General features: G+C 38.5%; 1 long non-coding RNA gene across 1 annotated transcript; it reads left to right on the plus strand.

The window, feature by feature from the left end:
* Positions 1-565: 565 nt before the first annotated feature.
* On the plus strand, positions 566-16,958 carry LOC107973719 (uncharacterized). Its single transcript, XR_001716112.4, has 3 exons — positions 566-686; positions 7,157-7,216; positions 16,340-16,958. It is a non-coding gene; the product is annotated as an uncharacterized LOC107973719 (long non-coding RNA).
* The last annotated feature ends 1,093 nt before the right edge of the window (positions 16,959-18,051 follow it).

The following is an 18,051-nucleotide window of genomic DNA, read 5'->3' on the forward strand; positions in this document are numbered from 1 at the left end:
GCTAAATGCAGTTATTGTCATTTTTACGGCTGTTGGTGTTTACCAGTTCATAGGCTGAGCATTGTTTATCGTTTACTTTATGTAAGAATTTTATCATTGCACAAAAAACATGACTACCATCAAGATACAAGCCTGGTTTTTGAAGAAAAGGAATTACTGTAGGGGTTGGAAAGGTGAGGCAAATGAGAGGGGGAGGGTTGCCACATACTGAAAATCTTCTTTGGGAATGTAACCTCTAAGAGAGGAACTATTTCTCTGAAAGCATGCAGATGTATCATAAGAACATGTCAATTTTCTATTCTGTGAAGGGTGAGCAAATTGTGGCTTATCATCAGTGAATTCAAGAGTGACAATAATGCACTGACAGCTATCCGATGACAATGGCAACCACGAATGGGGAGAGAGACTTCAGAAGAAAAACAATTATAATTAGACCACAAGAAGGAATCCAGAAGAATGTAGAAAGTAGAGGGCTATGTGTAATATTGCTGAGGTTACCTAGCAACAGGGTAGCTTTTACCATTGTTAGAAAATGGCAAATGGAATAGTAAGAATACAATACAACGTTGAGCTCAGGAGGGCTGAAATACATGACTTATCAATGAGGTTAGAATTACATTCATAGAAACATCAGTGTATGATGCTGTTTGGTGGCACATGCTTCAGGGAATTGCTTACATAAACAGGTGGGGTGTGTGTGTGTGTGTGTGTGTGTGTGTGTATGTATATAATAATTTCATAGTCAAGCCTATAGGAATAAAGAAAATTCAAATATAAAGAATTCAGATAGTATGGAAGAAAATGTTAGGTACCACCCCTAACTGGAATGTGCAAGAAAAAGAATTATAAATTCAAGGAGACATTCTATATAAACCAGATGTGAGTTGGCAAAGTATATGACTTTTCCAAGTAATATTTACATTTTAAGAGGGGGCTCCTGGAAGTGCCTTCTTCCAAGCTATAAGGTACAGGGGTAGGGATTTCAGCACCTGCAAGGCAGGTATTTTTGAAGTAGAGAATCTTTGTAGCAGCTGAGAGGGGTTTATAGCACACAATCTGTTCTGTTCAAGGTCAGTGTGCCCAGATGAAAAACTGTCCTCCTTTAGAAGAAGCTAACATGGTCTGAAGCAGCTACAGAACAGCGTACGTTATCTGTCAATCCAAACCAGCATGATGAAAATTATTCAAATCAATTAATTAAAAAATCTCACATAAATAATGCATTTGCCATCCAACTTTGTTCTGTTTTCCTGGCTGGGTTCATAATCAAAAGAGTTAATATTTTTAAAAATGCAAATAGTCTTGTTTTTAATCTTTAAAGATCTTGCTAAATAGACAATAGATAAAGTTCTACCTGGTAAGTTCACGAAAGCCTTTAGAAGGAAAGCATTTGCCAGATCAATTTAGTGTGAGTCAAAAAGAGATAAAAAAGGAAATGACTCCCATATCTTCAGAGTACTCCAGGATCTTTGAAAGTGCCATACAAATATTCAACGGTTGCATACTGGCAAAGTAGAAATAAGCAATGGACAAATCCTTCAGGAAGTGAGGGAGGTACTCTAACCTTTAGCCTGCAGCTGAGCCCCAGGGTCTCCTGATTCCTAGAACCATCACCTTCATTATTCTTTAGTTCTTTCTTCACTGTGGTAAAACAGATACAACTGAATTCTTTAATTCATGTCTAGAAGGGCACCAGCCACACACCCTCTTCAGTCAGCAGGAATAAACATCTAGCCTGTTTTCCCCAAGCTGATCTCCCAGCACACTGAGTCTGTACATCTGGAAAATATTGTTTGCTGCTTAAAGGATCACTCCAACTGTGCGGCTGCTGGCAGGAATTCCTGCTACTCAGACTTTTGGTATTTATTGGGAGAGCCCCCGTATGCTGGTGCAAGGATGCCCAGAGGGAGTCCTAAAAATCCTTTTGAGTTTCACAGCTGGGCTCCTTTTTCAGGCTGCACAGCTGGCATTATATTTGGGCAGCATGCCTTCCTTGGCTTCTGACTATGGGGTTGCAGAGGCCAATCCCCCTCTGCGGTCTCAAGAACTGCAAGTTCCTCCAGTATCCAGCTTCTGCCTTCATGAGAAGAAGTCTTGAGTTGCATGAGTCTTAAAAGCTTTCAAATTGCTATCAGTTTATTAAAATGTTCAGTTCTCAGTACGGTAAGTTTCACTAAAAATACTATAGATTAAATGGGTTTTGGCTAACTCTGAAAAAATAGCATTGCTAAATTTAAGATAATTTTATTATGTAGCAGCTATGGAAAGAAAATTAAATTTGGAGTTTCTTGAGCAGTTAACTGAAATTTTAGTGGACCGTAAACTTATTCCTAAGACTCTTCCCAATGTAAAAGTTCAGCAAGAGTCTCACTCTGTCGCCCAGGCTGGAGTGCAGTAGCACGATCTCGGCTCACTGCAACCTACGCCTCCCGGGTTCAATTGATTCTCCTGCCTCACCCTCCTGAGTAGCTGGGATTACAGGCGCCCACCACTGCGCCCGGCTAATTTTTTGTATGTTTAGTAAAGAGGGGGTTTCGCCATGTTGCCCAGGCTGGTCTCGAACTCCTGAGCTCAGGCAATCTGCCCGCCTCAGGCTCCCAAAGTGCTGGAATTACAGGCCTGAGCCACCGTGCCCGGACGATAGTAAGATTTTCATAAAGGACATCAAAGTTGTCTTCCAAGCATTCTCCCTTCTTCCCTCATAATGCTTGACTCCATTTCTATGGCAGTCCTTAGCCCTGACATATCAAAACCAACCCAGGTAGCCCAGTCCCCTCGACACCTTTATTAGCTCAGGTAATGTAGGCCTAGTAATCGACACATGACATTTCCCTTGTTCATTGGTTGGAGGAATCCAGCCTCTTCTTTTGGATGTGACTGAGGTGCAGGTGGTCTCAGTTGATGCTGCAGTCACCTTATGAAGACAGCCTGAGGGCAAAGCTGATGTACGCCAGGAAGAAGATTCAAAGACCCATGTCCCAAAGGAGCTGTACCTGACCACATCTCACCTTAACTCCCATAAAATGTTTGGACTTTTTAATCTATTGAACTAAAAATTCCCATTTATTGTTTAATCTAATCAGGATACTTTTTTGCTACTTGCATCCAAAAGAATTTCAACAGAATAAATTAAGGTGGAAACTGAATATCCATAAATTTCCCCAGCCTCCTGGGATGACTCTTTTCTTTTAGTACTGTAATTCAAGGCCCTTATCCCAGGAGACTGCTGCAAGTACTGTGGTGCTTGTTCCAAGTCCTCTGAGGATCGCTAAGGAGGGATTTTTTATTTTCTCCTTTCACCTTTTCTCTTGTGGCTAGGGTCACTCTTATACAGATCTAAGTCCTCATTCTCTTTTCCTCTTTAATTCCTGTATGACAACTCAGCTGTTTCTGGGGCAACTACAACCCCAATCAGAAAGTTCTAAACAAGTTATTGCAACATTCTCTACACTGAGGAAGACAGCCTTTTATGGAGAGTCGCTTAACTTTGGAGAGTTAAACCACTCTCCAAAAATCCATGATTTTTTGGCTGGACTTTAGAACCTCTTTTTCCTCCATTGCCACCTTTTTGACTCAGTATTCACTGCCCACTGCTCCACCATCCCCAAACACTGTTCCAGTGCCAAGTTTTGGGCCTTATCTTGCCTAACCAAAAATTTATTAGAATATTTTCCCAAAATAATGAGCAACTTTCCCCAAAGAAATTACAGTCATCCTCAATAATGAAGAGGACACTTTGGTTTTCAATGTTATTATATATGTAGATACTAAACAAGAAAACTGTGATTGTGGCTAAACTTTTTCTAAGGCCTAAGATTTTATTGTGCATTTTAAATAGTAATAAATAAAATTTGGGAAACTAGTAGAGGTTATGCGCTTGATTTTTTGGCTAATATTTATAACACACAGTGCATGAAACACTCAGAAGTTTAAAAAATATTACTTAATGTTTAGATATAAAGTTGGTAAAATACATTTCTTATTTTATTGGGATCCTCTTTTGAATATGACTTAGCAGATACAATTCTTTCTATACTTTCTAGTACATTATTTTTTCATTAAGAAAGGCTTTGGTTAAATCTCTCTATTCATCCAAAATGCTTTCATCTAATTTATTTTTGTATTTCCTCAGGAAAGATCTACATAAGTAAACATCATTGGGGAAGTATTTGAGTCGGAAGATAGTATTATGATTAATATTATGCTTTAATTAAGTTACATTGACATTCATAATAGATCTCTATCTGGCTAATAAGAACTAATATTTTCCTGGATGAAGAACAATGCAAATTATAGACAGACAGTGATAAACTACTAGTGCTTGGTTTTAGCACTTCAAATGAAATGGATCATATTCTATGGGAAATTATAGAACTAATTATGAAGAGCGATGATGCTTTGGAAAAAATAGATTCTCAACAGAAGGTTCTTATAAAAGTTACGGATAGGTCTAAATTTTTTAATATCCAGGACTCTTTCATGAGTGCGTTCGATTTCTGCCTCTCTTCCAGAGCCACCGTGATAAAGCACTCCAAAATAACTCAATGTGCAATATACAACATTAAGTGATGGGATCAGATACATTTCTGTCCGTGACAAAAATCATTCAAATAGGTCCATTTCTGAGCATCAACAGGAATCTCAAGTCAACCCAGCCCCAATATGCAAAGCATTTCTCTTCCCCTACAACCATTAGGTAACTCCAGGCAGTAGAAATATGTACAAATATCACAGCAGAGCTTGGAGCCTCTGGGCTCATCACATTGTGCTGTCACATCACCTTGACCTGCACCACACAGAAACACATTCATTCACCGAATCTTTGCCAACATAGTTTTATACATAGTAATCACTACCTTGATTAGTTTGATATAGGTGCACTGATTCTTTTTGTTCCTCAAGCATGCCAAACTTGATCTTGTTTTGGGGTCTTTTTGCTAGCTGTCCTCTAATTGGAAGTTTCTTCCTGCAAGGCCCTGAGCAAATGTCACATTCTCAGGTCTTGGAGCAAATGTCTCATTCTCAGAGAGCCTTTCCCTGATGACTTGCTCTAAGGTTGTTCACTTTCCACACTCACAATCATATTATTCTGTTTTGTCTTTTTGTTGTTGTTGTTTGTTTGTATATGTCTTCTCTCACATTTTAGAAGTCACTTCCCCCAGAGCAGAGACCTTGTTTGTCTTGTTCCTTCTATATCCCTAGCATTTAGACGGTGCTCAAAAATATTTGTTGAATGAAGCCAGGTGTGGTGGTGCATGCCCTTTAGTCCCAGCTACTCAGCAGGCTGAGGCACTAACTTTAGCTTTTCAAACTTTAATGTGCATGAGAATTGCTTAGGAAATCTTGCTGGAATGATACTTATGCTGCTGGTCTGTGGAACACATTTTGAGCAACAATGGTATTAAGTAAGAAGACCTTGTGCTGCCCAAATTGTCTTTACAGTTACTGATTCGCTGCCCTCATGTGGTTCCTGAAATAATTGCCCTATGCGTTAGCATTTTCCTTATCCTTAAATATCAGAAAGCATTCTTTAATTATCCCAGTTAAATGCCTTTCAGACTGTAGTCTTCTCATAATACTTTCTTTCATATTTTTGCCATATTCACGTATCAGTACATATTACCATCATAACTTTTAACATATCCCTGTACAATCTCTTCTCTAAATTAATTATTTTAATTGGCTTTCTTTTTCTTAAATTGATATATTTTCAAATGAAACTTCATATTGATATTTCAAATGGAAAGACCAATACTGCTTATCACAAATACAAGATAAGTGTAAAAATAATTGAAGGCAAGCAAAACAATGTTTAAAAGTCCAGATATATGCTCTTCAAAGCTCCAAAGGGAGATTAACAAGTGTGAGAGGGTAGTAAACACTCAGCAGTGAACTGGCTTTCATTTTCATAGTATCGTGAGGACTGAAAAGGGGCTGAATAGAGATTAACTCTTACATAATTTAATGTCATTTAAGGCAGTGAATATGCACCCTCTAAATTATCTCTTGAGGAACCTGCTGTAGATAATGTGTTAAGAGTCTTGTTTTCCTTCTGCACATTCATGTCATCTGTACTTGAGAATTGTATTTATAGATGTAAGTTAATTAGTGTCACAACAGGATTGGTCTAAGGTGAAAGTGTGTGTAAGCATGGGTTCCCTTACCACCCCTTTCTGCATAAACACTGGACATGAGGCATTGTGCACTTGGAAACTGGACAAACTGGGTTTATTTCTATGCCAATTTACTGTCAACTTTCTGGGTGTTGCAAGAGTTTCCATTTGTATTCTTAAATAAGCTTGTTCTAATCCATTCAGCCATTCATGGAGTAGGAATTGGGCCCTAATATATAAAGCTTTGAGCAGGGTAGTGGACAAATTCTGCTTCTCTTCAGATGATTAATCAAATTAATCCTGAAAATCCATCTCCCTTTACCAGTGAGTGGTTTAGGATGCGCAAGCTAAAGTTAGTGCAGGCCAATGAGATGCAAGGGGAGACTGAATAGCTGTGTGGGAAATAAGCTTTCTTATCCTTAGAACCAGAGGGAGGTAGCCTTCCTCTCCTCTCAGACATGAAGGAAGTGTGATGGCTAATAGTTACTGTAGGCCACCATAGCCCTCCTTTACCTTGGAGGGTAACAAGCCTTAGGGTGAAGCAGAGCCTGTAGGTGGTGGATCAGAGAGAATGAATCTAGGTCCTTAATGGCATTGCTGATTGCTGAATCAACCACTTCTTAAGCCTGCTCTAGTCATCCTCCTATGTGAGGTGATTGATTTAATTCTGTTTAATCCAGCATAAGTCTGGTTTCCAGAACTTGTAATCAATAGCATTCTAACAGATACAAGGAGGATATAAAAGATTTTTAATCTAGTTGGGGGAACCATAACACACTTTAAAAAAGCTAAATATCAGTGCATTTCAGTGTAAGTTAAGAATGGTATGGTTTTGTTCTGATACTTATTAAGCACCTAGTATGAGCCAGGCACTGTACCCCATGTTTTACCTACATTATCTCATGTATGTTCCAACACAGTTGGTGGACATCATTATCCCAATTTTAGAGCTGAGGAAATTAAGATTCAGACAGCTGTGTACCTGTCCAGTTTCATGGTGAGTGAGCAGAAGTGTGATTCTAAATTTTATGCTTTTTCCATAGAGTTGCTGGGAGCATGAAGCTCAATAGAAGTCAGTGTAGCAGAGTGATCAGCTGAAAAGTGTGAGTAGAGTGGCTTTGTGTTCAGATAGACCAAGTATTTGCTTCTTACTATAATATAAGACAAATTACTTAATTTCTCTGAACCTCAGTTTTCTTATTTAAAATATGAGATAATTAGGCCAGGTGTGGTGGCTCATGCCTGTAATTCCAACACTTTGGGAGGCTGAGGTGGGCAGATCACTTGAGGTTAGGAGTTTGAGACCAGGCTGGCCAACACGGTGAAACCCCGTCTCTACTAAAAATACAAAAATTAGCTGGGTGTGGTGGTGGGTGCCTATAATCTTAGCTACTTGAGAGGCTGAGGCAGGACAATCCTTTGAACCTGGTGGAATTTGCAGTGAGCCGAGATTGTGCCACTGCACTTCAGCCTGGGCGACAGAGCGAGACTCTGTCTCAAAAAAAAAAAAAAAAAAGAGAGAGACAATTATACTTACTTCACATGATTCTTGCCAGGATGGGTAAGATTATATATTTATAATGAGACCATATTATTGGAATGATAGATGGTGTGATTATTGCAATACAAGGATTTGAGGAGGGTCTTGTCATGTATCACAGTCACACATTATTTTATGGGAAGGCTCCCTGTGTTTTAGTAGGACGAATACTCATTTTTAAACCTTTTTTATTTTGAAATATTGTTTATTCACAGGAAGTTTTCACCAATACCCATTTTTAAAGGCTTATAGTATCAAACTTTTGCTGTATATCCTGCCATACTTCTTCTTTTTTTTTTCAAGAGACAGAGTCTCGCTCTGTTGCCCAGGCTGGAGTGCAGTGGTGTGATCATAGCTCAATACCTTGACCTCACATAGCCTCTACCGCCTGGGCTCAAGCGATCCACCCACCTTATCCTCCCAAATAGCTAGGACTATAGATAGGCATGTGCTACCATGCCTGGCTAATTTTAAACTTTTTTTGTAGAGATAAAGTCTCACTGTTAACAGTGGAGGGTGTCCAGGTTCTTGGCGTCTTGAGCAAAGAACTGGGCAAAACGCACAAACAAAGCAAGGAAGGAATGAAGGGATTTATTGAAAATGAAAGTACACTCCATAGTGTGGGAGTAGGCCTGAGAATAGGGGCTCAAAGGCCCTGTTACAGAGTTTTTGTGAGTTTAAATACCCTCTACTTGGGGTACGCCCTATGTAAATGAAAAGGATGAAGTAAAGTTACAAAGTCATTTATGGCGTATGCCCTATGGAGAGGATATTTCCTGTTATAGCTCAAGTGTGAATTGGCCTTCTGTTCCCTGCCTCCAGACCCAATTTTCTTGCCTCATCACTATGTTGCCCAGGCTGGTCTTGAACTCCTGGCAGGTGATTCTCCTGCCTTGGCCTCCCAAAGTTCTGGGATTACAGGCATGAACACCTGTGTCCAGCCTGCTTCATTCTTTTACTTAAAAAGTTTACTTTTAATTCATTGACCTTTGGGAAATTTAAAATGGAAAGTTTGAATCCCAGACTTTGGTTTTGAAGCAATAGCTGTTTGAAGATCAAGAGCTAAATCAAGGCATTCAGAGGCTCAGAACTTCACACATTCATCCTTTCAGTACCCTTCTATTACAGGAGGAGCAAAGGTCATCTTCCCATTTAACTGGTGAAAAACTCAAAGGTGGAGACCAGTAGGAAAGGATGAGAACAAACAGAACTCTCTGCAGTCCCAGCCCAAGGCTGATGAGCTACCTCCTTGCTGCTAAATAGGGAATTTTCCATTCATACCATTTTAATTTATGAAATATGATCTTCCTCAAACTCTGAAATAGACTTTGTGCTTTTTACCCTGCATGAACTTCTCACCCTCTTTCCTGATCCTCCTGAGTTTGCTCTCTTAAAAGTAACCTTTTAAATCCTGGAAAATGATTCTGTTTTCTCAATTGACTATGGCTGCTCACAGAGGGTCTGTAGCTCTCTTCAGTGACTCAGCACCTTACAGAGAAAAATTGTTCCGGAGGGAATGTTAGGGCAGGCCACATAGCCGCTTACAGGAAAGAAAGAGATCAAATCCTGCCTACAGGGAAAGCTGAAACACCAAACTTAAATGCTAAATGGAAACAATAACAACAACAACAACGACGACGACAAAAAACAACCAACAGATGATGAAAACCCCGTGAGGCAAGTTAAAGAAGGGAAGAGCAGAAGTTCTCCTAGGTATGAACAGGGCAGGTTCTGAAAAGCTGTGTGTAAATCTCTCAGTATCCGTGAGCAAAGAGGCCCTAATCAGGTGATCACACTGCTGTGGCTGGTAGGTAGAGCCTACTCTCCCTTGTTCTGATGCCTGCTTTATCCTCACTTTTCTGAAGTTGGAAGTTTGTGTGTAAAGATGCAGTATAGAATTTGAACTTAGAAAATTGCAAAGGAACCAAGGAAAAATCACTCTTCACTGCCTCTCTCACTTGTTCATTTGGATCCAATGCACCTGGCGTATTTCCTAAGAAAATAGTCTGTTTTAGGTAGTTTCTATGGTCACAGTGGGTCTTGTCAGAGCTGTATGTGTACTTGGGACTTGGACACTGTCATTCTTCTTGAAGCCAAGTAGTAGAGAAAAATCTTCCATTTGTCATGTTTTCCTCAGGGCAGCTCCTCCTGAATCACTGTAGATTGTTCTAGAAACACAGACAAAGCAATAAAACCCTCTTTCATATTGTGTTGACTTGAAATCATAACCATAAGTTCCCACCACAAATTTCTTTCTTCATTAATTCATTCATTTCCTCCCTTCCTCCTTCTTCTTGTACAAAGGCTTTGAAGGAGCATAGTAAAATTTTAAAGAGGAGAAAATGAGTGCTAGGGGGAAATCTGGGCCTAGCACACCATGCATACACCTGGACATTTGCTAGAGGCGCACCTCATATTTGGTCCAGAGCTTTGCAGCAGCTAATACAGATGTGTGTGCGAGATCTCTAATTTGTAAATGGATAATACAATTGAAGTGTCCATAAGAAGAAAACAAATCTGTTTTTTAGAAGAATCATAACAGTTTTTGACCTGAGAGAAATTCCCTCCTAAAGTGTAATGATGTGGTGGACAACTGTTCAGTAGCACTGCACATATAATGCAGTAATGGGTTTCATACGGTTGTTACTTATAAGGTCCAGCAATGCAAGCTGATGGTTTCATGGCCAAATTTAGCTCAGAAAAGGTAATCCTGCAAGGAGCTCGACAGTGTGGTTGTAGGATACTAGCTGTAAGATTTGGTGGTAAAAAAATGTTAAGTCCCATAGAAACAGATTTACTGTATGGGTATCTGGGAATTTTTCCTGATTTTTTTTCTTTCTTTTCTTTTTTTTTTGTTACAAGAAGCTTTTTAACTCCTTTGAGCATCTGAGTTCAAGGTTATCCTCTCTGGAGAGCTGCTCAAGTATAGATAATCTGTGATGTTAATGAAGGACACATCCATTTGAGCTGGTGGTAGAACTGACATTTTCATATGAAAACGAAGGAATCGAATCCAGACAAGGCCAGGATGGGAGGCTACCTTACCTTTAGATAGAGGGGGCTGTGATTATTATAGAAGAAAATAAAAACAAAACAGACTACTTTTTCTTCAATGCTAGAAATTAGAGAGCATTCACTTTAGGAATTTTTATGCATTACTGTGTCTTAACTTTTGGATTTTAAAGGTGGAATATAGTCATACAAATTGAAAATAGAAACATAAAGAAAAAAATTAAAATCACCTTTTTATCCAATCACTGGAGACAATCAGTATTGGCATTTTCTAATTTTTAACTACAGAATTGGGGTTTTACTATGCAGACAGCTTTTATATACTTTGTTTCATTTAATATTATATTATAAACATTTTTCCATATCATTAAATATATGAAAAATAATTTATAGTCATGATTTTGTTATATTTGTTATATGTTGATTTGTTTATACTGTTTATATACTATATTTTATATTTCATTGCATGTGTAAGTCATAACTTATTTAGTCACTCCACTATTTTGGGCATTTCGGTTTTTTTTTTTGTAGACATTCTGGTTAGGGGACTACCTCATTTGGTTTCTGCAAAGATATTCTCTGCAGTTGGACTGCTTGGGTCCAAATCTCAGTTAAACTATTGTGTGACATTGGTAAAGTTATTTAACTTTGCTGATTATCAGTTTCTTCTGTCAAGTGGGTATAATATTGGTGCATCTCTCCTAGAGTTTTTGTGACAAGTGATGTTTGTTAAAGAGCTACCACATAAAAAAGGCATACCACGTGATAGCTGTTGTCATAATTATATTCCAGGGGTGTAAATTCAAAGTTTGTGCAGTCAACAATCCAAATTTAGATCTTGAGTGCCAAACCCCAAGCGTTGCAGCCTGCTTCTAAGACAGTTATCATCTCACAACTCAAGCTTCACGGAAGAAGGGAAGGAGGGGGCTATCCCAATGAACACTTCAGTATAGAAAACAAAGATATTGGGTGAAAGGTAAAGAGGAAAACAATTAAATATAACTGGGGCTGGTTGCTCACTGGTTGTGAAGTGGTGGCTCACACCTGTAATCCCAGTGTTTTGGGAGGCTGAAGCAGAAGGATTGCTCAAGGCTGGGAGTATGAGGCCAACCTGGTTAACATAAGGAATCCCCATTTCTATTTAAACAATAACGACGACTGGGCTCTGTACTAGTTTGCTAGAGTTGTTGCAACAAAGGACCACAAAATGCATGGCTTTCACAACAGAAATTGATGGTCTCATAGTTCTGAAGGATGAGAAGTCCAAAATGCAAAATGTGTCTGCAGGGTTGGTTCCTTCTGGGGGTCCTAAGGGAAGGATCTGTGCCAGGCCTCTCTCTTTGGTTGTAGATGGCTACCGTCTCCCTTTGTCTCTTTACATCATCATCCTGCTATGTGTGTCTGTGTCCAAATTTCCCTTTTTATAAGGACACCATTTGTGGTAGATGAAGGTCTTCCCTAATGACTTCATTTTAACTTGATTATCTCTGTAAAGACTCTATCTCCTACTAAGGTCACACTCATAGGACTTTGATATATTAATGAATTTGGGGGCAGTGGGGACGACACACTTCAACTCATAATGTAATCCAAAGTGAGTTTTAGTTTATTTTATGCTTTGGAGAAAAATCACTTTACCAAGAAAGACAAGATTCATACTAGTTCTAACTTTTTTATAGCCCACGATAGCATCAAAACTATGTGTGCCCAATGTAAGCTCTCTACGACAGCCATAGTAGCTGGTGAAGGAGGTAGATGTGGGGAAAAAAATCTTAAATTAGATAATAAAGAAGACTTCAGGGCCTCTCTCTCAAATTCTCCCATTCAAATTGTCTGTCTCTTTATCAAGCAGTTCTTTTTTTTGAGACAGAGTCTTGCTCTGTCACCCAGGCTGGAGTGCAGTGGTGCGATCTCGGCTCACTGCAACCTCTGCCTCCTGGGTTCAAGCGATTCTCCTGCCTCAGCCCCCTGAATAGCTGGGATTACAAGTGCCCGCCACTGCGCCTGGCTAATTTTTGTATTTTTGGTAGAGATGGGGTTCCATCATGTTGGCCAGGCTAGCCTCGAACTCCTGACCTCAAGTGATCTGGCCTCCTCGGCCTCCCAAATTGCTGGGATTATAGGCATGAGCCACCATGCCCAGCCTCAAGCAATTCTTTCATGAGTGAGGTGTTCATTATATTCTTGAGCACTACATGAACATTTTAAAAGACATGCATGGTAGCATCTCAGAGGGTAAATCTGAAGGGACCTCACTGCCTTGATAAAAATCAGAGAACAAAATTGAACTTCTGATGTGACCCCAAAATGGCTTCAACAGATAGGAGAAGGGGAAATCATGAAGAAAATGCTTTCTTTTCTACTCTTCAAAACTAAAATAATAAACCAATATGTACCTGTAGACTTAATTGGCTGAAGAAAATAAGTGTTCTAGAAATAGATCATACAAATAACTCAAATACCTCAGGAATATATAAGACTGGGGTTTCAAGGCAATGGAAACCCAACTGATCAGCAATAACTAAGAGCAAAAACCCTTGGGAGGTGGATGGGTTAGCCTATTCATGGTCATTCTTCCCAAATACCAAGTACAGAATCATGATTCAAGTTACCAAAATGATCCAGGGATTTGCAGAACTTGAAGAGGCACTAAATGGGAAAGCGGCAAGCAAAGAACAATTGACAGAATTATAATTCAGATCTCATTTCTTGGCGTCTTTGAAGATTGTTCTAAATTTTGCAAGTGATACCAGGCAGGGACACAAGCTATAGTCTTCCTGCTTTAATCCGCAGTCTACAGGCTCAAAACTAATCCTGTGAAGTCAATGAATGTGAAAGATCCAAAGGCTCCTCCTGTGATTAGATTTCCGACTTCCCTTGGAGCTGCCGTTCATCACAGCTCCCTGGCCTTGTGCAGGACTTCAACATGAAACATTTCTCAGGGAATCGTTTATGCTGGAACTCTGGCCAGCATCCCTCCAGAAGCAGAGCTGAGAACTGAAGAATCTTTAGAAAGGAGAGGAAACTGAAAGTAGGACAGCCCTTGAGAGCACATTTATCCCAATGGCTTTTGGTGTGTTGTCAGATGCAAAAATTTCCTGTCTGAAGAGTTTTAATATTCCTATCCTTTCTAGCTGAAATATGGTTTCCTTCTTTTCTAAGCATCAAAGGATGATGTCACCATCCTTCCAAGTCATTTAGGAACAAGGCAGTAAAGTAGATATTTGGTAATGATTTCACCCAGACTTTGATGAAAAGCAGCAAATCATGGTTCTTCCTGAGAAATATTTGCTTTTGTATTCTATGTCCAGATTGTCATTTATTCTGGTGTGTGCAAACACAGAGGCTGTTTGATAATCTTGTTGCCTCCAAGACAACCTTATTCTCAGTTTAGGAATAAGCCAAATGCATAAATATCCTTTTCTTGCCTTTGAAATGATGGTATTTATAAATACTTCATGATTTATTTCAGATGCACCCAATTTAGTGGTTGGGCAATTTAAATCTCCTCACCAGAAGATTCAAATGCAAATATATCTACCAGAATTTTAGTTTTATAGTTGAGATATAAATACACACAGAAAAGTCTATAAATACAGGGGCATGAGTAACTCCATATCATAAATATTTTATTCTCAAGTTCATATTTTTCTCTCCATCACATAGACCTGTGATATGTGGCTGAGATGTGCATGAGTGACAAATCTTTCCAGCAGATACATGATATGAGTAGTGAAAATTGTCTTAGTTAGTTGTTGTTTGTAAGGTGGCAAAGACACACTCTCTCTTCCTGAAAAATTAGTCCACTGTATCCTTAATATGTTTAAGAATAAGAATGAGTTAACTACTGCCTTCTGCTTAAAAGTAAAAATTAGGATGTCTTTTCTCAGTAATTTATATCATACTATAAATAGTATTTGCTAATAATATTAACAAGGAACTGACCTACTTCCTCTTTTTAACCAAGAGATAAAAGGTAACTGACTTTCCAATTACTGAGTACTGCTTTTGCTGAAAACTTGTCTCATTTCATAAATATATTGAAATAATTTAAATTCTAAGCCTAGAAAAAAAAACTGGTAGAATTAGAATTCTCTGGCTTTCTTATCAGGACGAGCAGAAAAGTATGCCTAATCTGGCTCCTTGGCATTGGAGGTCCAGAGGAATTATTTGGATGTTTTCAATTAAAACCTGACAAAAGATAAATTGCTGTGTGAATGACAGAAAAATCAAATGCTGATTTTATTAGAAGGAACTCATTAGGGAAACACATTAAAACCAGGAACTGATGGGACCTTATGGTTCTGGGAGACAGAAAGTGGGTCTATTGCCACTTAGAAAATGTTTTAAAACAATATAAAATGAGTTCCACAAAGTACAGACAATGATAATGCAATTAGATGTTTCAGTTCTTTGGATGGCCAGGGACTAGCCATACTGACCAACCATATCATACCAGGCATGATGCCTGGGCTGTGTGTACTGGACTAGGAGTGCTCCGAGGGCAGGGGCTTCGTCTGTCTCACCTTTGATGTTCCAGTGGAAAATGATATATGCTTATTATCAAAATTCAAAAATCATTGAAAATACTCAATAAAGAAAATGAAAATAATTCGGTCCACTCCCTTATAGGTAATTTATTGTTGGCTCTTTGGTAAATCAGCATTTGATTTACTAAACCAAATTACTTTTGGGGGTTAATCTCTTTCTATCATTTATCCATCTATATTAGATATCAAGGTGGAAATATTTTTTGTTATCTCAACCACTGGTCTGAAAATTTATTATAGATTGAGGCCAGTTTTTGTTTGGAAAGCTAATACATGATTGAGTTAAAAGAAAAACCTTAAAGATGTTGAAAAGATATTGGTTGATGCACAAACTTCAGAGAACAGGGTAGAATTGCTCTGCATGAGAAAAGGAGAGTTCTTTTTTTTTTTTTTTCCTTCCAAAAAAGGGCAGAGAAGAGTAGAGAACAAATAATCCAGGGAGAAGTAAATGAGAGGGAGGGAAGGGGAGCCAAAGGAGGCTGTGAGACTAGGAACTGTATGGAGGAGGAGTAAAGAGAAGAATTCATGGTGCTGGGGTGCCCAGGAAACATTTGGAGACCAGCAATTTCTTATGGGGGCATCATGGCATTAGCAGTGCAGCAGGCAGTGCCGTGATTCCCCTAATGGCTTAGTAAAGACTTTTATATCTACAGAATAGTTGGTGTGAGTGAGCTTTTCCTGTGGGAACAGGGGTGAGTGTCAAGACCATATTGAAGCGGTGTGGAAAAAAAGCCCATATGTGTGGAAGCAGGCGCCCATGGGCTGAGAGACAGAGGTGGCCAGGAGATACAGCCCCTTACTTCTTTGCTGCCTGATTCCCCCTAAATTCACAGAACACTTGGAAACGTTTTAGACTCTATAGGACCTGGAATTGGCAGTGTTGAACCACTTCTACCTTTAAGGGTCAGAAAGACCCTAGAAGATATCTTGTTTATAATTACGCTAATCCAAACCATGATGGTGAGACTGCTCCCCCAGTCTTATTGATTAAGATGCAATCTGCTCTAGAGAATGTGTCTCAGATATTTCTAATGGATTTTGGTACCTAATATGTGCTAAGGAACACATCCCTGGCATTCCTCTCCTCTGGTCCTGTCTTCATGTTAGTATCCCTCTTGTTCCAGTGATGACTCTCACCATCTCTACTCCGGAGGACATGGCTGCTCTCTGGCAGTGACCGCTGCCCACAAATATGGATGTGGGCTCTACCATAATTTCCCCTTACAGAAGAACAAAGACTAATGGAAGGAGAGTCCAACACGGAAGATACATTGCTTCTGCAGTTCAAGTCCATTTTGCTGTAGGTCACCTATGGGCCCAGCCACCTTCCTGACTTGTCATCAGCTTTTCTCTGTGTTGTCAGGCCCAGGTCAGGACACCTGGCTCCTCACGGTCACCGAGTCTCAAACCCAGAGAAAAAAGAAAAAATTTCTCCTCACCTCAGACTAATTTCTACTCACTAAGTCCTCATTTTTTGTCCCAGGATGAATATCTTCCTAGTATAATGGACAGTGGAGAACTTCTATCTGTTATAGGGAAACCCAACTAATATATAAAAGAGTGAGACTGGCTCTGTGATCCCAAGAAGAAAATAACAAAGATGATGCTTTTTCTATCATGTGGGTAAGTTGCCTTACCCTTGGGCAACTTGATGTAATATTGTTTTTACAAAAGAAATATGTAAAGTAACTCAAATACAATTTTCCATTTCCTCTTTCACTTGACAATACATTTTGTATATCATTCCATGTATGTCAACTTTATGCTTTTTAATAGCTGCATGCTGTTCCATAGTTGCATGGTTATACTATAGTTTGTTGATGAACATTTTGGTTGTTTAAACAAATACTGCCACAAGTATTTATTTCAAAATACTTTTATAGATGATGTAAATCTAGTGAGTATCCCAACATTTACCATACAACACTTTTTAAATTGTGGTTAAATATATATGTAACATAAAATTTATGATTTTAACAATTTTAAAGTATAGAGTTTTGAGGTATTAAGTACATTCACATTGTGTGCAACAATCACTACCATTCATCTTCAGGACTTTTTCATCTTCCCCAGCTGAAACTTTGTACCCTTAAAGACTAACTCTGCATTCCCACTTCATTGCAGCCCCTTGCAACCACTCTTCTATTTTCTGTCTCAAAGAACTTTATGCTGCTAGGTACCTCATATAAGTGGAATAATACAGTGTTTTTCCTTTTGTGACTGCCTTATTTCACTTAGCATATGATTTCTTCAAGGTCCACTGATGTTGTAAGCATGTATCATAATTTCCTTCCTTTTTAAGGCTGATAATATTTCACTATGTGTATATACCACATTTTGTTTATTTATTGGTTGATGGAACTTGGGTTGCTTTTGACTATTGTGAATGATGCTGCTATGAATGTAGGTATACAAATATCTGTTTGAATTCCTGCTTTCAATTTTTTGGGGTTTATATTCAGAAGTGAAATTATTGGATCATATGGTGATTCTGTTTAATTTTTTAAGGAACTGCTATATTGTTACCCATAGTAGCATTTGAGTCATTTTTAATAAAATAAAAGCCATACATATATATATTTTTATTTATATATATCTGTATTATATATTTATATATCTGTATTATATATATTTATATATCTGTATTATATATATTTATATATATAAATAGCTATATATAAAAATAGCTATATATATATTTATATATATAAATAGCTATATATAAAAATAGCTATATATATATATATATATAAAAATAGCCATATATAAATGGCCATATCCTACAGAAATGCTTTACATAAAGGTACAGATATCTGTAGGATAGGGCTGGGAACAG

This window comes from Pan troglodytes, chromosome 13, assembly GCF_028858775.2.
Source record: "Pan troglodytes isolate AG18354 chromosome 13, NHGRI_mPanTro3-v2.0_pri, whole genome shotgun sequence".
In the NCBI taxonomy this organism is placed as follows: domain Eukaryota; kingdom Metazoa; phylum Chordata; class Mammalia; order Primates; family Hominidae; genus Pan; species Pan troglodytes.